This window comes from Hyla sarda, chromosome 9 (genome assembly GCF_029499605.1).
Source record: "Hyla sarda isolate aHylSar1 chromosome 9, aHylSar1.hap1, whole genome shotgun sequence".
NCBI lineage: Eukaryota > Metazoa > Chordata > Amphibia > Anura > Hylidae > Hyla > Hyla sarda.
This window is the reverse complement of record NC_079197.1, coordinates 44,384,121-44,407,039: the sequence shown is the minus strand read 5'-3', so window position 1 is coordinate 44,407,039 and position 22,919 is coordinate 44,384,121.

Here is a 22,919-nt window from a genome sequence, read left to right as displayed (position 1 = left end):
TACATCAGGATGCTGGACTATCCTCAAGAGGGTGAGCCACCCTTAGAGCGACGACGCGCCACAGTGATCAAATTCGACCGAGCAAGAGGCTTTGGTACCCTCCAGGACTGCCAGCACCGAGGAACCATTTTGGTCAACAGGAAGGCCGTTCAGCAGGACTACTTGCCCAAAAGATACCACTCCCTGGAGCGAGGGGAGATTGTGGAGTACACCCCAGTCAAGAGTCTGCGGGGTGAATGGGCTTCAGCCGTAACTAGGCCTGAAAACCCGATGCAGATTCCCTTCACTTATTTTCTGTCTGATGATTGGGACGCAGATCCCCACGGGATTCGGCTGATGAGGTTGCCAGAGACAGCCTGTGAAGAGGAAGTGTACAAGATGCCCATCATGGATCCCAAGTACATGTGAAGGTCCAGTTCAGCATAATCTGTAACAGAGAATGTGCCTAGGTCTACTCCCCCTAGGGATGTGAGGCCCTATCAACGGGCACCAACATATGTGCCTAGGCCTACTCCAGAGCCGGAGGTGTGGCCTAATCAGCAGGCACCAACTGATGTGCCGCGGCCTACTCCAGTCAAGGAGGTGAGGCCGAACCAACCGGCACCAACTGTAGTCCCAGTGACCTCAGCCGCTGCCATTAATGTTGTTGTGAGCGTGAACCCATCAGTGGCACAGTCCCGGCTCACAAATGTTTCTTGGGACACTACCGTAAATCCCATGAGAGAATCCCAACCTTGTGCTCCTCGCTATATGTCACAAAGTAGGAAGCACGTTGATAGGCGAGGTTGGGAGGCAAGAGGATCTAACTCCTAAAGTCGTAATTTTTGCTTGCCATTAACTGTGTGGTACACCAGTACCTTTATTTTGTTCCAGATTTTCCAGTTTGGTAACCAGTTTCAAGATGAAGTGCCTGGCAGGACTATGCCAAGAAGTTCACCTGTTAAGCAACGTAACCACCATAAGTTTGTGCCCGGCCCCTGGAGACTCCTTGCTGAGGAGATCCTAGTAAGTTTGTACCCGACATCCGGCTTAGCCGTGTTTTATTCAGGACTCCTAATGTAGGTGGACTGTTGAGCCTTGCATGACCGCTTATGTAAATAATGTAATAATAATATATTTTTGTGCACAAAATGTTGCACCTAAACAGCAGGTAAATATAACCTGATATTTCGAGTGGTTTGTTGCTGATATGTAACCTTTGTGTTTCAAACAAATAAAATTTCGGGTTACATAAAATGTCCACAATGTAAATGGTATTATTGTACAGAAGTATAAAATGTACACAAGCACAAAATTCCTGTACGGAAGTGAAAAAAAAATGGTATATATACCTCTTCCAGGTGTTATAGTGTTTACTTAAAGGTGCCCTGCCAGCTCCTCTGGGAGTAACAATAAATGCCACCCTTTACTAGCACCTAACAGGAAAAAATACCCATCAGATACCAAGACTGACTTCACATTCATAAAAATTCAAAGTACATATCATTCAGTACATAATTCAGTAGTGTACATTAATAAAGTTCAGTACACATCACTAATAACCTATACTCACAAGAAAATATGTATATACAAATATCTCACAAATAAAACCCAGAATGAGTCTTAGGGATTGTAACAATGTTCTATATCAGTCCATACCACTGTTATGCACAAGTGTCCTGCACTAATATGTTCTTTTGTCTTTACGTGTTCAGGATGCTCTTCCTGGCCAGAAGGTATACCTGTAGCTAACTAAACAATACACGTATCCATTAAGGTAGCAGTATGCTAAATTGTTATCTAGGTCAAAGAGTTCTAGGGGTCAGTGTGTAATACCGAGAGACCCTAGTAGCTAAGGCATTGGACAGAAAGTCTCAGGCAACCCAATCCGCAACCAGTGAATAACAAATGGAAATAATATGTGGTATTGTATCAAATGTATGAAAAGAAAAAAAATTATAACAGTGAGATTAATTACAGTATTTAGAAGCCTTACCATCATTATACATACTTCCAGTCAAAAGTCTATATGTCAGACATACGTCAAATGTCTAATGTCAATAACATTTTCAGCTATAGACGGATGTTATAGCTAGTATATAATTAAATTTCATGCACAGTCAGTAAATGCATAGTCTCATATTCACAGTGATCTCCGAACTGTGGCCCTCCAGATGTTGCTAGGCAACTACTCACCTCCTGGCTCCCATCAACAGCACGATTGCCGCCCGCCACACCTGGAGGAGGATCGCCGCCTGCAATCGGTAAGGGACCTCCACCGCTGCTCACATCACAGTTCCACCGCTCTGGCCGGACTACCGTGGGTGGGCAGAGCGGGGGAACTGAACTTTAACCCTTGTGCCACCTCCCCGATCTGCTATTAGTTGGTTGCTTCTGACCGACCAATAGGAGAGATAGGAGGGGTGGCACCCCTGCCACCTCATTCCTATCACTTCAGGGTGATCAAAGCTGTCTTGGACAGCCCCAAACACCCTTATTTACCGGGTCACAGGAGACCCATATGACCTGGAATCGCCGCAAATCTCCGGTCTGAATTGACCAACATGGGGAGGGGCTCAGGAGCCCCCAGGCATTGGTACAGGCATCCCGTTCCGTTCACTGCCCGGTTACCGGTGGTGAACGGAAACACTGAAGGCGTACAGGTACGCCCTTGGTCCTAGACAGGTTAATGATTTCATCTAAGTCTCCACTTTCGGAATTCTGCCGCCAAAATCTGTTTTTGAAGATTTACATGCTACAGTGGTATTTCTCCTGTACGTCCCTCCTGACATGATTTTCTCTCAAAGCTGCTGTGCAATGAATGCTGACATGATGGCCACTGTATACACCCTGTGCATTTCTGCTTCCCTGTATGAACCCCGTGCATCTCTGCTTCCCTGTATGAACCCCGTGCATCTCTGCTTCCCTGTATGAACCCCGTGCATCTCTGCTTCCCTGTATGAACCCCGTGCATCTCTGCTTCCCTGTATGAACCCCGTGCATCTCTGCTTCCCTGTATGAACCCCGTGCATCTCTGCTTCCCTGTATGAACCCGTGCATCTCTGCTTCCCTGTAATGAATCACGTGCATCTCTGCTTCCCTGTATGAACCCCGTGTATCTCTGCTTCCCTGTATGAACCCCGTGCATTTCTGCTTCCCTGTATGAACCCCGTGCATTTCTGCTTTCCTGTATGAACCCTGTGCATTTCTGCTTCCCTGTATGAACCCTGTGCATTTCTGCTTCCCTGTATGAACCCCGTGTATATCTGCTTCCCTGTATGAACCCCGTGCATCTCTGCTTCCCTGTATGAACCCCGTGCATCTCTGCTTCCCTGTATGAACCCCGTGCATCTCTGCTTCCCTGTATGAACCCCGTGCATCTCTGCTTCCCTGTATGAACCCCGTGCATCTCTGCTTCCCTGTATGAACCCCGTGCATCTCTGCTTCCCTGTATGACAGCCGTGCATCTCTGCTTCCCTGTATGATTCCCGTGCATTTCTACATCCCTATATGAACGCTGACATAGAAATGCACAGGGTTCATACAGTGATGTTCATGTCCTGTACAAACCCCATGCATTTCTATGTCCTCTTTATGGGGCTAATGAACACCCCATGAAAAAGCAGAAACCAGCCGTGCAGTTCGTCCTCCCCTTGCAGCCCGTGGAAACCTGCGTTAGCACAGCACACTAACATAACTCAGCCCTGGATGGGACACACTGGTATACACACTCAAAAGGGGCTACAACTCCCAGCATGTGTCATTCAGGAGTTTCAGTCTGTGGTATAACACCAGCATGCTGCCTCTGTAGTCTCCTGGGGGTTGTAGTTCACAACACCTCTACAGGGCATACACCAGTGTTTCCCAACCAGGGTGCCTCCAGGTGTTCCAGAAACTACAACTCCAAGCATTCCCCGGTTGGGAAACACTAGCATACACACATAGCAGGGACTACAACTCCCAGCATGTGTCATTCAGGAGTCCTGCCCCCCCCCTTCACACATAGAAATGATCCCCAGTCTGAGATTTATTCCTCAGCCCCTGCATTGTATAAATCACCAGCCCGTTAACTTTGTCATCCCCAGCCCCCCCCCCCCACTTATCCCCGGCCTGTGCAGTATGTCCCCCCCCCCCCCCCCACTCCCCCCTTATCCCAGCCTGTTACCGTCTAGGCCCAGGAGCACCATTTTTGACGCTCTGTGCCTGTTGGTACCAGCTCTTCCCAGCACCTCTGTGGCGGTGGGTACCAGGGTAATAATTGGGGGTTAGTGCTAGCTGATTTTGTGGCTAACGCTAAGCCCCGGCCTAGTAATAGATTTTGTCTACAAGACGCCTTCCACTACTAAGCCTGCAAATTCAATGATAAAAAACACAACACATTGAAATTTTTTTAAATTTTAATAAACACTCCCCCACAGCGCTCATTAACCATTTTATTGAAATTTTAAAAAACGCTGGTCATCGTTGCAATCTGCCGAATCTGACGTAGTCCTCCGCATTCATGTATGTAAATTTCGAAGAAAAAAAAACAACAAAAAGTTTTGTACATTTTTTGTTTCCACAAACCAGCAAAAACGCAAGAAAAAAATGCAAGAAAAACTGACAAAATGCAGGAAAAAGCTGGGACAGTTTTTCTGGCGTTTTTGCTGATGGACAAAAGACCTCAATGGAATCCTGGCCTCAAAGCAATAGAACAAAATCCCTACGTCCACTTTTCCTGTGAGGTAGAGAAGAAGGAGTGTACGGTAGAGCGAGGGGAGGCGTTTCTATATTTGCACAAGATTTATCAAAGGAGTGCACAGCCTTAAAGGGTACCTCTGATCAAATAAACTTTTGATATATTTTAGATTAATGAATGTTGAATAACTTTCCAATAGCAGGTTAATGAAAAATATGCTTCTTTCTATTGTATTTTTCCCGTTCAGTCCTGTCAGCAAGCATTTCTGACTCATGCTGGAGTCCTAAACACTCAGAGCTGCCAGCCTGCTTTGTTCACAGCCAAACAGACTGTGAACAAAGCAGGCTGGCAGCTCTGAGTGTTCTCCTTTGTGAAAAAGCAGACTGGCAGCTCGTAGTGTTTAGGACTCCAGCATGAGTCTGAAATGCTTGCTGCCAGGACTGGTAGGGAGACCCCTAGTGGTAATTTCTTCAAAGTGGAAAATTAAATAGAAAGAAGCATATTTTTTAATAACATGCAATTGTGAAGTTATTCTGCATACGTTAATCTATAATATATCAAAAGTTTTTTTGATGAGAGGTACCCTTTAACCCCTTAAGGACCAGGCCATTTTACACCTTAAGGACCGGAGCGTTTTTTGCAATTCTGACCACTGTCACTTTAAACATTTATAACTCTGGAATGCTTTTAGTTATCATTCTGATTCCGAGATTGTTTTTTCGTGACATATTCTACTTTAACTTAGTGGTAAAATTTTATGGTAACTTGCATCCTTTCTTGGTGAAAAATCCCAAAATTTGATGAAAAAAATGAAAATTTTGCATTTTTCTAACTTTGAAGCTCTCTGCTTGTAAGGAAAATGGATATTCAAAATATATTTTTTTTGGGTTCACATATACAATATGTCTACTTTATGTTTCCATCATAAAATTTATGAGTTTTTACTTTTGGAAGACACCAGAGGGCTTCAAAGTTCAGCAGCAATTTTGAAATTTTTCACAAAATTTTCAAACTCACTATTTTTCAGGAACCAGTTCAGTTTTCAAGTGGATTTGAAGGGTCTTTATATTAGAAATACCCCATAAAAGACCCCATTATAAAAACTACACCCCCAAGGTATTCAAAATGACATTCAGTAAGTGTATTAACCCTTTAGGTGTTTCACAGGAATAGCAGCAAAGTGAAGGAGAAATTCAAAATCTTCATTTTTTACACTCTCATGTTCTTGTAGACCCAATTTTTGAATTTTTGCAAGGGGTAAAAAGGAGAAAATTTTTACTTGTATTTGAAACCCAATTTCTCTCGAGTAAGCACATACCTCATATGTCTATGTTAATTTTTCAGCGGGCGCAGTAGAGGGCTCAGAAGGGAAGGAGCGACAAATGGTTTTTGGGGGGCATGCCGCATTTAGGAAGCCCCTATGGTGCCAGGACAGCAAAAAAAAACACATGGCATACCATTTTGGAAACTAGACCCCTCAGGGAACGTAACAAGGGGTAAAGTGAACCTTAAAACCCTACAGGTGATTCACGACTTTTGCATATGTAAAAAAAAAAAATATATTTTTTACCTAAAATGCTTGGTTTCCCAAAAATTTTACATTTTTAAAAAGGGTAATAGCAGAAAATACCCCCCAAAATTTGAAGCCCAATTTCTCCCGACACAGAAAACACCTCGCATGGGGGTGAAAAGTGCTCTGCTGGCGCACTACAGGTCTCAGAAGAGAAGGAGTCACATTTGGCTTTTTGAAAGGAAATTTTGCTCTGGGGGCATGCCGCATTTAGGAAGCCCCTATGGTGCCAGAACAGCAAAAAAAAAACACATGGCATACCATTTTGGAAACTAGACCCCTCGGGGAACGTAACAAGGGGTAGTTTGAACCTTAATACCCTACAGGTGTTTCACGACTTTTGCATATGTAAAAAAATATTTTTTTTTACCTAAAATGCTTGTTTTCCCAAAAATTTTACATTTTTAAAAAGGGTAATAGCAGAAAATACCCCCCAAAATTTGTTAGGCAATTTCTCCCGAGTACCGCGATACCCCATATATGACCCTAAACTGTTGCCTTGAAATACGACAGGGCTCCAAAGTGAGAGCGCCATGCGCATTTGAGGCCTAAATTAGGGACTTGCATAGGGGTGGACATAGGGGTATTCTACGCCAGTGATTCCCAAACAGGGTGCCTCCAGCTGTTGTAAAACTCCCAGCATGCCTAGACAGTCAACGGCTATCTGCAACAGCTGGAGGCTCCGTTTTGGAAACAGTGGCGTACCAGACGTTTTTCATTTTTATTGGGGACGGGAGGGGGGCTGTGTAGGGGTATGTGTATATGTAGTGTTTTTTACTTTTTATTTTATTTTGTGTTAGTGTAGTGTTTTTAGGGTACAGTCGCATGGGCAGGGGTTCACAGTAGTTTCTCGCTGGCAGTTTGAGCTGCGGCAGAAATTTTGCCGCACCTCAAAATTGCAGCCGGATACTTACTGTAATCCTCCGCCCATGTGAGTGTACCCTGTACATTCACATTGGGGGGGAACATCCAGCTGTTGCAAAACTACAACTCCCAGCATGTACGGTCTATCAGTGCATGCTGGGAGTTGTAGTTTTGCAACAGCTGGAGGCACACTGGTTGTGAAACACCGAGTTTGGTAACAAACTCAGTGTTTTGCAACCAGTGTGCCTTCAGCTGTTGCAAAAGCTACAATCCCCAACATGTACGGACAGCGGAATGGCATGCTGGGTCTTGTAGTTATGCAACAGCTGGAGGCATACTACTTTGGCTGGGGATGCTGGGGATTGTAGTTATGCAACAGCTGGAGACACACTGGTTTGCTACTTAACTCAGTGTGCCTTCAGCTGTTGCAAAACTACAACTCTCAGCAGTCACCGACAGCCAACGGGCATGCTGGGAGTTGTAGTTATGCAACCACCAGATGCACCACTACAACTACCAGCATGCACTTTAGCTGATTGTGCAAGCTGGGAGTTGTAGTTACACAACAGCTGAAGGTACACTTTTCCATAGAAAGAATGTGCCTCCAGCTGTTGCAAAACTACAAGTCCCAGCATGCCCATAAGGGAATGCTGGGAGTTGTGGTGGTCTGCCTCCTGCTTTTGCATAACTACAGCTCCCAGCATGCCCTTTTTGCATGCTGGGAGCTGTTGCTAAGCGACAGCAGGAGGCTGTCACTCACCTCCAACGATCCTCGCCGCACAGGTCAGTCCCTCGTCGTCTCCGCCGCCGCCGCTGCTCCTGGGGCCCCGATCCCAACAGAGGCGCCAGGGATCGGGGTCCCCAGCACCCGGGGTGCACGTCCCGCACCCGCTCACGTCCTCCGGAAGAGGGGCGGAGCGGGTTGCGGGAGTGACACCCGCAGCAGGCGCCCTGATTGGTCGGCCGGTAATCCGGCTGACGAATCAGGGCGATCGTGAGGTGGCACCAGTGCCACCTCACCCCTGCTGGCTCTGGCTGTTCGGGGCCGTCTCTGACGGCCCCGATCAGCCAATAATTCCGGGTCACCGGGTCACTGGAGACCCGATTGACCCGGAATCCGCTGCAGATCGCTGGACTGAATTGTCCAGCAATCTGCGGCCATCGCCGACATGGGGGGTCATCATGACCCCCCTGGGCGATATGCCCCGATGCCTGCTGAACGATTTCAGCAGGCATGGGGCACCGGCTCCGCTCCAGATGGTTGCGGGGGGCCGGTAAAACACATGACGTTCTCATACGTCATGTGTCCTTAAGGACTCGGAAATGGAGACGTATGAGAACGTCATGTGTCCTTAAGGGGTTAATAAATTCTGAGCAAGAGTGTAAATTAGACAAGAAGTGTAAATGGATAGAACTGTGTCTTCAATAGACACCTAATGATAAATCTCTCCCAAAGTGAATAAACGTGTATAGCAAAACATGTGTTACTGCAATCCTTTTCTATAAGAAATACTTCATTTTCTAGAAAAATTTCAGGGGTGCCAACATTTACAGCCATGACTGTATAGCTTAAAGGGGTTATCCAGGAAAAAAAACTTATATATATATATATATATATATATATATATATATATATATATATATATATATATCTCAACTGGCTCCAGAAAGTTAAACAGATTTGTAAATTACTTCTATTAAAAAATCCTAATCCTTTCAGTACTTATGAGCTTCTGAAGTTAAGGTTGTTCTTTTCTGTCTAAGTGCTCTCTGATGACACGTGTCTCGGGAACTGCACAGAGTAGAAGAGGTTTGCTATGGGGATTTGCTTCTAAACTGGGCGGTTCTTGAGACACGTGTCATCAGAGAGCACTTAGACAGAAAAGAACAACCTTAACTTCAGAAGCTCATAAGTACTGAAAGGATTATGATTTTTTAATAGAAGTAATTTACAAATCTGTTTAACTTTCTGGAGCCAGTTGATATATATAAAAACGTTTTTTTCCTGGATAACCTCTTTAAAAGCAGTAGTAGAAGCCTTTACTGTTACGCCGAGCGCTCCGGGTTCCCGCTCCTCCCCGGAGCGCTCGCTTCTCCCCCTCCGCTGCAGCGCTCCGGTCACGTCCTCTGACCCGGGGCGCTGCGATCCTGCTGTCAGCCGGGATGCGATTCGCGATGCGGGTAGCGCCCGCTCGCGATGCGCACCCCGGCTCCCCTACCTGACTCGCTCCCCGTCTGTTCTGTCCCGGCGCGCGCGGCCCCGCTCCCTAGGGCGCGCGCGCGCCGGGTCTCTGCGATTTAAAGGGCCACTGCGCCGCTGATTGGCGCAGTGGTTCCAATTAGGGTTTTCACCTGTGCACTTCCCTTTATTACCTCACTTCCCTTGCACTCCCTTGCCGGATCTTGTTGCCTTAGTGCCAGTGAAAGCGTTCCTTGTGTGTCCCTTGCCAGTGTTTCCAGACCTTCTGCCGTTGCCCCTGACTACGATCCTTGCTGCCTGCCCCGACCTTCTGCTACGTCCGACCTTGCTTCTGCCTACTCCCTTGTACCGCGCCTATCTTCAGCAGCCAGAGAGGTGAGCCGTTGCTAGTGGATACGACCTGGTCACTACCGCCGCAGCAAGACCATCCCGCTTTGCGGCGGGCTCTGGTGAAAACCAGTAGTGGCTTAGAACCGGTCCACTAGCACGGTCCACGCCAATCCCTCTCTGGCACAGAGGGTCCACTACCTGCCAGCCGGCATCGTGACAGTAGATCCGGCCATGGATCCCGCTGAAGTTCCTCTGCCAGTTGTCGCTGACCTCACCACGGTGGTCGCCCAGCAGTCACAACAGATTGCGCAACAAGGCCAACAGCTGTCTCAACTGACCGTTATGCTACAACAGTTGCTACCACAGCTTCAGCAGTCATCTCCTCCGCCAGCTCCTGCACCTCCTCCGCAGCGAGTGGCCGCTCCTGGGATACGCTTATCCTTGCCGGATAAATTTGATGGGGACTCTAAGTTTTGCCGTGGCTTCCTTTCCCAATGTTCCCTGCATCTGGAGATGATGTCGGACCTGTTTCCCACTGAAAGGTCTAAGGTGGCTTTCGTAGTCAGTCTTCTGTCCGGAAAAGCCCTGTCATGGGCCACACCGCTCTGGGTCCGCAATGACCCCGTCACTGCCTCTGTACACTCCTTCTTCTCGGAAATCCGAAGTGTCTTTGAGGAACCTGCCCGAGCCTCTTCTGCTGAGACTGCCCTGTTGAACCTGGTCCAGGGTAATTCTTCCGTTGGCGAGTATGCCGTACAATTCCGTACACTTGCTTCAGAATTGTCCTGGAATAATGAGGCCCTCTGCGCGACCTTCAAAAAAGGCCTATCCAGCAACATTAAAGATGTTCTGGCCGCACGAGAAATTCCTGCTAACCTACATGAACTTATTCACCTAGCCACTCGCATTGACATGCGTTTTTCTGAAAGGCGTCAGGAACTCCGTCAAGATATGGACTCTGTTCGCACGAGGCGTTTCGTCTCCTCGGCTCCTCTCTCCTCTGGTACCCTGCAATCTGTTCCTGTGTCTCCCGCCGTGGAGGCTATGCAGGTCGACCGGTCTCGCCTGACACCTCAAGAGAGGACACGACGCCGTATGGAGAACCTCTGCCTGTACTGTGCCAGTACCGAACACTTCCTGAGGGATTGTCCTATCCGTCCTCCCCGCCTGGAAAGACGTACGCTGACTCCGCACCAAGGTGAGACAGTCCTTGATGTCTACTCTGCTTCTCCACGTCTTTCTGTGCCTGTGCGGATGTCTGCCTCTGCCTTCTCCTTCTCTACAGTGGCCTTCTTGGACTCTGGATCTGCAGGAAATTTTATTTTGGCCTCTCTCGTCAACAGGTTCAACATCCCAGTGACCAGTCTCGCCAGACCCCTCTACATCAATTGTGTAAATAATGAAAGATTGGACTGTGCCATACGTTTCCGCACGGAGCCCCTTCTTATGAGTATCGGATCTCATCATGAGAGGATTGAACTTTTGGTCCTCCCCAATTGCACCTCGGAGATTCTCCTTGGACTTCCCTGGCTTCAACTTCATTCCCCAACCCTGGATTGGTCCACTGGGGAGATCAAGAGTTGGGGGTCCTCTTGTTCCAAGAACTGTCTAAAACCGGTTCCCAGTAACCCTTGCCGTAACTCTGTGGTTCCTCCAGTAACCGGTCTCCCTAAGGCCTATATGGACTTCGCGGATGTTTTCTGCAAAAAACAAGCTGAGACTCTACCTCCTCACAGGCCTTATGATTGCCCTATCGACCTCCTCCCGGGTACTACTCCACCCCGGGGCAGAATTTATCCTCTCTCTGCCCCAGAGACTCTTGCCATGTCCGAATACGTCCAGGAGAATCTAAAAAAGGGCTTTATCCGTAAATCCTCCTCTCCTGCCGGAGCCGGATTTTTCTTTGTGTCCAAAAAAGATGGCTCCCTACGTCCTTGCATTGACTACCGCGGTCTTAATAAAATCACGGTTAAGAACCGCTACCCCTTACCCCTCATCTCTGAACTCTTTGATCGCCTCCAAGGTGCCCACATCTTCACTAAATTGGACTTAAGAGGCGCCTATAACCTCATCCGCATCAGAGAGGGGGACGAGTGGAAAACGGCATTTAACACCAGAGATGGACACTTTGAGTATCTGGTCATGCCCTTTGGACTGTGCAATGCCCCTGCCGTCTTCCAAGACTTTGTCAATGAAATTTTTCGTGATCTGTTATACTCCTGTGTTGTGGTATATCTGGACGATATCCTAATTTTTTCTGCCAATCTAGAAGAACACCGCCAGCATGTCCGTATGGTTCTTCAGAGACTTCGTGACAACCAACTCTATGCCAAAATTGAGAAATGTCTGTTTGAATGCCAATCTCTTCCTTTTCTAGGATATTTGGTCTCTGGCCAGGGACTACAGATGGATCCAGACAAACTCTCTGCCGTCTTAAATTGGCCACGCCCCTCCGGACTCCGTGCTATCCAACGCTTTTTGGGGTTCGCCAATTATTACAGGCAATTTATTCCACATTTTTCTACCATTGTGGCTCCTATCGTGGCTTTAACCAAGAAAAATGCTGATCCCAAGTCTTGGCCTCCTCAAGCAGAGGACTCCTTTAAACGACTCAAGTCTGCCTTTTCTTCGGCTCCCGTGCTCTCCAGACCTGACCCTTCCAAACCCTTCCTATTGGAGGTTGATGCCTCCTCAGTAGGAGCTGGAGCTGTTCTTCTACAAAAAAATTCTTCCGGGCATGCTGTCACTTGTGGTTTTTTCTCTAGGACCTTCTCTCCAGCGGAGAGGAACTACTCCATCGGGGATCGAGAGCTTCTAGCCATTAAATTAGCACTTGAGGAATGGAGGCATCTGCTGGAGGGATCAAGATTTCCTGTTATTATCTACACCGACCACAAGAACCTCTCCTACCTCCAGTCGGCCCAACGGCTGAATCCTCGCCAGGCCCGGTGGTCTCTGTTCTTTGCCCGATTTAATTTTGAGATTCACTTTCGTCCTGCCGATAAGAACATTAGGGCCGATGCTCTCTCTCGTTCCTCGGATGCCTCAGAAGTTGATCTCCCTCCGCAACACATCATTCCACCTGACTGCCTGATCTCCACTTCTCCTGCCTCCATCAGGCAGACTCCTCCAGGAAAGACCTTTGTTTCTCCACGCCAACGCCTCGGAATCCTCAAATGGGGTCACTCCTCCCATCTCGCAGGTCATGCGGGCATCAAGAAATCTGTGCAACTCATCTCCCGCTTCTATTGGTGGCCGACTCTGGAGACGGATGTTGGGGACTTTGTGCGAGCCTGCACTATCTGTGCCCGGGATAAGACTCCTCGCCAGAAGCCCGCTGGTTTTCTTCATCCTCTGCCTGTCCCCGAACAGCCTTGGTCTCTGATTGGTATGGATTTTATTACTGATTTACCCCCTTCCCGTGGCAACACCGTTATTTGGGTGGTCGTTGATCGATTCTCCAAAATGGCACATTTCATCCCTCTTCCTGGTCTTCCTTCTGCGCCTCAGTTGGCTAAACAATTTTTTGTACACATTTTTCGTCTTCACGGGTTGCCTACGCAGATTGTCTCGGATAGAGGGGTCCAATTCGTGTCTAAATTCTGGAGAGCTCTCTGTAAACAACTCAAGATTAAATTAAATTTTTCCTCTGCATATCATCCCCAGTCCAATGGACAAGTAGAAAGAATTAACCAGATCCTGGGTGACTATTTGCGACATTTTGTTTCCTCCCGCCAGGATGACTGGGCAGATCTCCTTCCATGGGCCGAATTCTCGTATAACTTCAGGGTCTCTGAATCTTCCTCCAAATCCCCATTTTTCGTGGTGTACGGCCGTCACCCTCTTCCCCCCCTCCCTACCCCCTTGCCCTCTGGTCTGCCCGCTGTGGATGAAATTTCTCGTGACCTTTCCATTATATGGAGAGAGACCCAAAATTCTCTCTTACAGGCTTCTTCACGCATGAAGAGATTCGCGGATAAGAAAAGAAGAGCTCCTCCCGTTTTTTCCCCTGGAGACAAGGTATGGCTCTCCGCTAAATATGTCCGCTTCCGTGTCCCTAGCTACAAGTTGGGACCACGCTATCTTGGTCCTTTCAAAATTTTGTCTCAAATTAATCCTGTCTCTTATAAACTTCTTCTTCCTCCTTCTCTTCGTATCCCTAATGCCTTTCACGTCTCTCTTCTCAAACCACTCATCCTCAACCGTTTTTCTCCCAAATCTGTTCCTCCCACTCCTGTTTCCGGCTCCTCGGACGTCTTCTCGGTCAAGGAGATTTTGGCTGCCAAAAAGGTCAGAGGAAAAAATTTTTTTTTAGTAGACTGGGAGGGTTGTGGTCCTGAAGAGAGATCCTGGGAACCTGAGGACAACATCCTTGACAAAAGTCTGCTCCTCAGGTTCTCAGGCTCCAAGAAGAGGGGGAGACCCAAGGGGGGGGGTACTGTTACGCCGAGCGCTCCGGGTTCCCGCTCCTCCCCGGAGCGCTCGCTTCTCCCCCTCCGCTGCAGCGCTCCGGTCACGTCCTCTGACCCGGGGCGCTGCGATCCTGCTGTCAGCCGGGATGCGATTCGCGATGCGGGTAGCGCCCGCTCGCGATGCGCACCCCGGCTCCCCTACCTGACTCGCTCCCCGTCTGTTCTGTCCCGGCGCGCGCGGCCCCGCTCCCTAGGGCGCGCGCGCGCCGGGTCTCTGCGATTTAAAGGGCCACTGCGCCGCTGATTGGCGCAGTGGTTCCAATTAGGGTTTTCACCTGTGCACTTCCCTTTATTACCTCACTTCCCTTGCACTCCCTTGCCGGATCTTGTTGCCTTAGTGCCAGTGAAAGCGTTCCTTGTGTGTCCCTTGCCAGTGTTTCCAGACCTTCTGCCGTTGCCCCTGACTACGATCCTTGCTGCCTGCCCCGACCTTCTGCTACGTCCGACCTTGCTTCTGCCTACTCCCTTGTACCGCGCCTATCTTCAGCAGCCAGAGAGGTGAGCCGTTGCTAGTGGATACGACCTGGTCACTACCGCCGCAGCAAGACCATCCCGCTTTGCGGCGGGCTCTGGTGAAAACCAGTAGTGGCTTAGAACCGGTCCACTAGCACGGTCCACGCCAATCCCTCTCTGGCACAGAGGGTCCACTACCTGCCAGCCGGCATCGTGACATTTACACATGTATTATAATGAATGAACCATGTCAAGTCTCCTATCATTGTTCGATAAATGATGTGCCTCCGAATACTGTAAACCAGATTATTTATTTTTTCATTTGTGTTTAATGTGGGATTTTTTTGTTGTTGTTCAGTATAGGGCTAGGAGAATTGGATCTGCGGCAGAACTACAGGGGACTGGGACTATGTAAGCATCAGGTTTTTTTATGCTTCTTCCACACCCCAGCACCATATTACACACATACCGGGGTCTCGTTGGGTCTGGACCACCAAGGAATTACAAATGCAAGGTAAAAATTGGAGGCAGAGAGAACCATAGCATACACAAAAAAATTACACATAATTATTCTGATATATTTTGATCTAGTATTTGGTGAAAGTGACAATAAAAATATCAAGAGGGGGCGATGTTCAAGTTCATGTGCATTTATCAGTTCCTCTTCTCCTAGGAATTAGTTTTTCGAGTCTTTTAGATCAGGTTCTGTACATTATGGGATACTGCAGTCACCATAATGGTTATTAAGGTTCAGCCAATCTATTAAGTATGCAAAAAAACACAACAACTAATAGACAGAAGTCAGCTGATACAAGTATGGATGTTGGAGAGTAATGGCCAGCTTTCCTAAGATATTACACAGGAGGCTTCTATGGTGGAGTTTATCACAAAAATGCCTCTTAAAGGGGTACGCCGATGAAAAAAAAAATGTTTTAAACTGATTTGTAAATTACTTCTATTTAATCTTAATCCTTCCAGTACAGTACAGTATCAGCTGCTGTATGCTGCAGAGGAAGTTGTTTTTCTGAGTTCTCTCCAGTCTGACCACATTGCTCTCTGCTGACACCTCTGTCCGTGTCAGGTACTGTCCAGAGCAGGAGAGTTCTGCTATGGGGATTTGCTCCTGACATGGACAGAGGTGTCAGCAGAGAGCACTGTGGTCAGACAGAAAATAATTCCAGAAAGAAATACAACTTCCTCTGTAGTATACAGCAGCTGATAAGTACTGGAAGGATTAAGATTTTCAAATAGAAGTAATGTACAAATCTGTAATTTTCTGGCACCAGTTCATTTAAAAATATTTTCCAAGGGCGTACACCTTTAAATTCTAATTCAGGCACTATTTCAATTGTTGTGCAATATAATTTGTATAGATTTGTCTAGCATTTAAACTGTTCACATTATTCTTAAACATGTGTTCCATCTTTAAGATTTTGCCATGACATGCTGTTCATCCAAGAGTTCCACCCACACCTTTATTTAGATAGACATGATAACATGTTCACACTAGTGAGGCCCAACCCTGAATCTCCTATCAGGCCAAAGTATCTACTGCCCAAAGGCAGTAAGAAAAATGGGAAAATTCTTGTTGCATCACTACTTCGATTAGAGCATGTATGAATGTGAATCTGACTACAGTATATTCTAAACAATATATGCAAGTACTTATGCATAGATTAAATAGGGGAAATTATGCAAAAAATTGTCACAAAGTGTTAAAATTACGTAACATCAGTGTTAAAAATTGTCATTCAACAAAGCAAAGTGTTAGGCTCCTTTCACACTATGAGCATTCATCCGTTATTAAACATCCGTTTTCTGTGGCTGAATAATGTCTGAATAACGTCTGTCAATATAACGGCATATTCATCCGTTAAGACCCGTTATAACAGCCATCATGTACCCCCATTTTAACACCTCTGCCTACAGACTCCCACAGCCGGGACTACTTCTACTCCCATCATGGAACAGACTTCTTTCCATGATGGGAGTAGTAATTCCCCGGCTGAAGGAGTCTGGAGACAGCTGGGGAGGCTACATTAGTGTTTGTACTACAACCACCATCATGGAAGAGTCTTTTCCATGATGGGGGTTGTAGTAGAGGGGCTGAGGGATTGATCGCACTGGGTTTCACTTCTGAGACCTGATGCGATCTGAAGTCATTAAGCAGGGGAGCGGGCGGCATGATCCGCAACCCTGCATATGAATGGTATGGAGGAGCCATTCAGGGCTCCCAGCTGGGTTTTTAAAATGAACATTGTTAGTAGCAGGCGGGCCATATGTATATGAAAAGTGCTGTGGGGGGCAAGATATATAGCGCTGCAGGGGGGGGGGCAGACATATAGCCTATATATCTAGCCCCCTAGCGCATTTACAATATTCCCCCCACAGCGCATCAATAGATATGACCCCCGCCAGCGCATTTATATTTATATACCCCCCCACCAGCGCATTTGTGTATATATATATATATATATATATATACCCCCGCAGCGCATTTATAAACATACCGCATTTATACATATATATACCCCCCGCAGTGCATTTATATATATATATATTTACCCCCCGCAGCGCATTTATAATGTGACCCCTTCAGAGCATTTGTCATAATATGCCACCACAGCGCTGTGAATGAAAAGTATATCTATCAGCAGTGAATAGTGCCAGCAGTCGGCTGGCCCGATAATGCTGATGGGGGTCATGTCTTTATTAAAGCGCCTGTATATATTTATATATATATATATATATATGAATGCGCTGGCGGGGGTTATGTCTTTATTAATGTGCCTGTGGGGTGTGTATGTATATATATATATATATATATATATATATATATATATAGTCTCTCACGTCATGGAATAAATTCACTTTTTGCTTGAAGCCTACCTGTGGTGTGCTGCTTATATATTTTTCTATGCATTGAGGATCAGTGGACCGAGGTTCGGAATATGCGGGCACCCCGAATTCTTTTTTTCTATTTGCTCTTGGAGGTGCTGTTTTTATTGGATATCTATCTATCTATCTATATATCTATATATCTATATATCTATATATATATCTATATATATATATATATATATATATATATATATATATAAATGCGCTGATGAGGTTTATGTCTTTATGCGCTGGCAGGGGTCATATCTTTATTAATGCACTGTGGGGGCATATTATAAATGCACTGGGGGGGCTAGATATATAGGCTACATATTTTGCCCCCCACAGCACTTTTAATATATATATGGCCCCTGCTGCCACTCACAATGTTCATTTTAAAAACCCTGTGGAGAGCCCTGATTGGCTCCTCAGCACCGGCCATACAAGGCTCCCCGCAAGGGATTTAAAAATTAAAGTTAAAACACAAGATACATTGCAGGGTTGCGGACCATGCCGCCCACTCCCCTGCTTAATAACTTCTGATCGCATCGGGTCTCAGAAGTGAGACCCGATGCGATCAATCCCTCAGCCCCTGTACTACAACCCCCATCATGGAACATATTCGTTCCAAGATGGGGGTAGTAGTACAAACACTAATGTAGCCTCCCCAGCTGTCTGCAGACTCCTGCAACCGAGGAACTACTACTCCTATCATGGAAAGAAGTCTGTTCCATGATGGGAGTAGTAGTAGTCCCCCAGCACTGCAGGAGTCTGCTGATGTCACCTCTTCTGAGCATGCCCAGAAGTAATAACGGATATTATAAACCGGGTGCAAACGGATAACATAAAGGCTCATCCGTTTGCCATAGACATCAATGTGAAAAATAATGGCCGTTAATTTACCCGTTTCTTGTGACGGAAGAAAAATTTGTGCATGTGCCGTTTTTTTTATTCCGTTACAAATAACGTCCGTTATTCATGACGCACTATAACGGGTCATAACAGATAATCAAAAAATCCCATAGACTTGAATGGGATTTTGTAATGGACATTTAACATCCGTTATTAAGGCTTTTCTAACAGATGTTTATAACGGATCTTTTAACGGAACAACTTTATAGTGCGAAAGGGGCCTTAGCAGGTTTACACTGATGCAGAAAGGTCATTGTGGATTGGCATAATAATTCATTCTTTGTACACAAAGGTATCTTTTAGTAGCACATTATATATATATATATATATATATATATATATATATATATATATATATATATATATTTTTTTTTTTTTTTTTATCTACCCACAGTATATTTCTACATACAAACTACATGTGACCCCACAAGCAGAACCTTTGCAGTTTTGTTTCTACTCTTGCTATTATTAGATACTTCATACAAGTATTTTTGGTCTGTTATTTAACTGCATCCACTTTGCAAACAGACTTTTCTCTAATACTGATGGGATGTACCCTCCATATAGAGTTTCTAACATCATACCTCCCAATTTATGCTGAGAGCAAAGAGGGACAAGCCACACCCACTAATCACACCCTCGGCCACACCCCATCACGCCAGCACATGCAGAGTGGGAATACCTCTTTAACAGCAATAACGTTGTCACTCTGTCATCTAAGTTTAGGAGGACGTCCTGTACTTACAACAACCCCCATCATTACCACTACAGACCATATAAGTGATTACATATAGTTATATCAGGTGACTAACAACAACCCCCATCATTACCACAATAGACCATATAAAAGATTACATACCGTTATATAAGGTGACAGACAACAACCCCCATCATTACCAGTACAGACCACATAAGAGATTACATATAGTTATATCAGGTGACTAACAACAACCCCCATCATTACCACAATAGACCATATAAGTGATTACATACAGTTATATCAGGTGACTTACAACAACCCCCATCATTACCACTACAGACCATATAAGTGATTACATACAGTTATATCAGGTGACTGACAACAACCCCCATCATTACCACTACAGACCATATAAGTGATTACATACAGTTATATCAGGTGACTAACAACAACCACCATCATTATCACTACAGACTATATAAAAGATTAAATATAGTTGCATCAGGTGACTAACAACAACCCCCATCATTACCACAATAGACCATAAATGAGATTACATACAGTTACATCAGGTGACGTCTTCTCTGACTGGAACCGGTCACTTTCCTTTTACTTCCGTCATGATGATTTCTTCTGGCTCCTCTCTGTAGAACCTGTCGGAAAAAACATTTCAGGCTCCTCATTTTTCCAAGACCTGTAATGCCCAAACCGTAATAATAGGTGACCAGAGTAGGTAGGGCCCCTCTGGAGAGAGTTAACCCTGTGAATAAATCCACCACATAGCTGTCCACTGTATGAAAACCACTATATAACCTATGTAGATAGTAGGTAGCCCCTGTATTAGCTTGGCAATTAGTCCCCATATTAGCTGGGCAGGAACGTAGTAGATAGTCCCCCAGGTAGGCGGCAGTTCCCCCACATTAGATAGGCGGCAGTTCCCCCACATTAGATAGGCGGCAGTTCCCCTACATTAGATAGGCGGCAGTTCCCCCACATTAGACAGGCGTCAGTTCCCCAAAAATAGATAGGCGTCAGTTCCCCCACATTAGATAGGCGGCAGCCCACATTTGTTAAGAAGTGTTTTCCAGAGAGTGTCCCTCCAGCTGTTGCAACACTTCAACTCCAAGCATGCACGGACAGCCAAAGGCGGAGTTGTAGTTTTGCAACAGCTGGAAGCACACTGTCTGGAAAACACTTTTCTACATTTTTTTCTAGAGATGTGGGTGTATGCCTGCCCTGTCTGACCAATGGCATACATACTTACCGCTGCTCAGGTCCTCTTCCTCGGTCGGCTCCCTCCGCACGGCCTCTTCCTCTTTTCCCTTCCTCTGCACTCCGGCATCTGATGATCCGTGTGCCGGAGCACAGAGGAATGCTTCAGCCTCTTGTGTCGGCTGGCTTACTGTAGCCACGGACACAAAAGTGATTGACAGGGTGAGGAACCAATGGCTCTTCACCCTGTCAAACTCTTTACCGAGCGGCACATTTAACTATATATCCCTCATAAGAGGCATTTACAGTTAAATACAGGACATATGGTTTCCGTTCCAGAATGACAGGACATCACCCCAAAAGCGGGAATGTCCCGCTGGATCCGCGACGGTTGGGAGGTATGTCTAACATACCTTAGTCCACCCATCATATTTGTGTAAAAATGTTTTCGCTTTTTTTCATATCTTTCCATGTGACAACACTGAAGAAATGACCCTCTGCTACATTGTAAAGTAGTGAGTGCACAGCCTGTATACCAGTGTATAATGTTGTGTCCCCTGAAATAACTAAACCTTGGCAACAAAAGTGAGTTCACTGTCAGTTTCCCCGGTTGTAGACGCTATAGTCTACAGCTCGGGGAAAAGCAGAGTCACCAGCCGTGGACAGCCGTCAACACCCCTGAGGAAGTCACTTGGCGACGGAACGCGTGGGGTTCCAGCGTGACCCCATCCATCGCATACCTCAATTACTTTCACCAGTTTGGATTTCCATCTTTGTCTCTTGCCTAAGTATCTTATTCATTGCATTTATATATTGTGTTATTGGTACTATTAATTTATATAGTGGATATTGTTTTGACATGGGCATAGGGACAAATCAATAATATTGTTAGACCAATACTGGTAAGAAGGTATATGGTGCGTTATTCAGGATGGGGTCTTTTTCCTGTGGGAGGGGGTTCATGGCCCTCTCCAGGGTTGTGCTATGCTCCTGAGCAGTTTTTAAATGTCTCCTATATGTTACAAGTGTTATGTAATAAAGATGTGTTGTTTTGGATAATTATATGTGCAATAAAATATCAGATTTGTATTCATTATATTATAGTGGTGTGCACTTTTCTCAGTGTTAGCCTATTCTTGTAGTGACTCCAGCCATGGACAGATCACCCTGATACTAAAGCTATGAGGGAGCCGCATAACGTGAGTTAAAGTGTTTAATTTATTTTGTAGGCAGCCTGGGGACAGTAAAAAAGTAACTAATTTAACCCTATTGGGCATGGAGTTCACCAGAGCTTCACAGGTTGCCTTTGGAGTCCTCTTCCGCTCCTCCAGGACGACATCAGAGCTGGTTCTGGTCTGTAGACATGCTCGGCCACCAATCCATCACCTTTCTCTTCAGTTTCTTCAGCAAGGCAGTGGTCATCTCGGAGGTGTGTTTGGGGTCATTATTAGAGATGAGCGAATCGAAGCTGATGAACACGAATTAGTTACGAATTTCATGAAATATTCGGTTCGCAACGAATGCGAATATTGCCGCGAATCACTTAATTAAACTTCATTTGACAGCGTTCCAGGCTATTGGATACCTAAAATGGCGGATCCACATGTGAGTACATGGGGCAGGGGATTATGGGAGGGCGGGAATGAAGGTAGTCATTATCATGTTGGAATACTGCCCTGCAGCCCAGTCTATGAAGGGAGGGGATCATGCTCTGCTTCAGTATGTTACAGTACATGTTGGCATTCATGGTTATTTTAATGAACTGTAGCTCCCTAGTGCCAGCAGCACTCATGCAGGTCCACACCATGACAAAAACACACTTGTCTTTGTACTGCTCACCTGCTTGCTGCTTCACACACTTAACACCATCTGAACCAAATAAGTTTATCCTGGTCTTTAGCAATCTGGGGGCTTTTATGTAAATCATGAGGGACAACAGCCATGCAGACAAATTTGATGCAGTGTTCGGTGTATGGTCTGACCACTGACAGGCACCCTCCACCCCTTTAACCTCTGCAGCAATGCTGGCAGCACCCATACATCTATTTCTGGATAGGACGCTGAGTCAGCGCACTCAACTTCTTTGATCGACAAGGGCAAGGCCTATTCTGAGTGGAACTTGTCCTGTGAAACCGCTGTTTGGTCTTGCCCACCATGCTGCAGCCTAGTTTCAGGGTCTTGGCAATCTTCTTATAGCCAAGACCATCTTTATGTAGAACAACAATTCTTTTTTTTCTGATTCTTAGAGTTCCTTGCCATAACTTCCACCTGAACTTTGAACTTCTAGTGACCAGTAAGTGTTAGAGCGATAACACCTGCTATTTACACGAGACCTTGGAACATTAAAAGGACATCTGCAGCAAAAGACAACTTATCCCCTATCCACAGGATAGGTGATAAGTGTTCGAACGTGGGGGGGGGGGGGTCCACGCCCCCTCCATATAGTTCTATGGGGAGCCGTTTGGCAATCTTCGGCTCTCCCATAGAGCTATATGGAAGGGGTGTGGCGACCTCCACTTCGGGCGGGTGTCGTGACGTGCTCCTGTGCTAGTGGACCGGGCTCCAAACAGGATATTGCAGTGTGCCCCAGCGCTCAAACCCCTCTCCCCATCTAAAACTTATCCCCTAGGGGATACGTTTTTGGTCAAGAGAATTGTCCTTTAAAACAC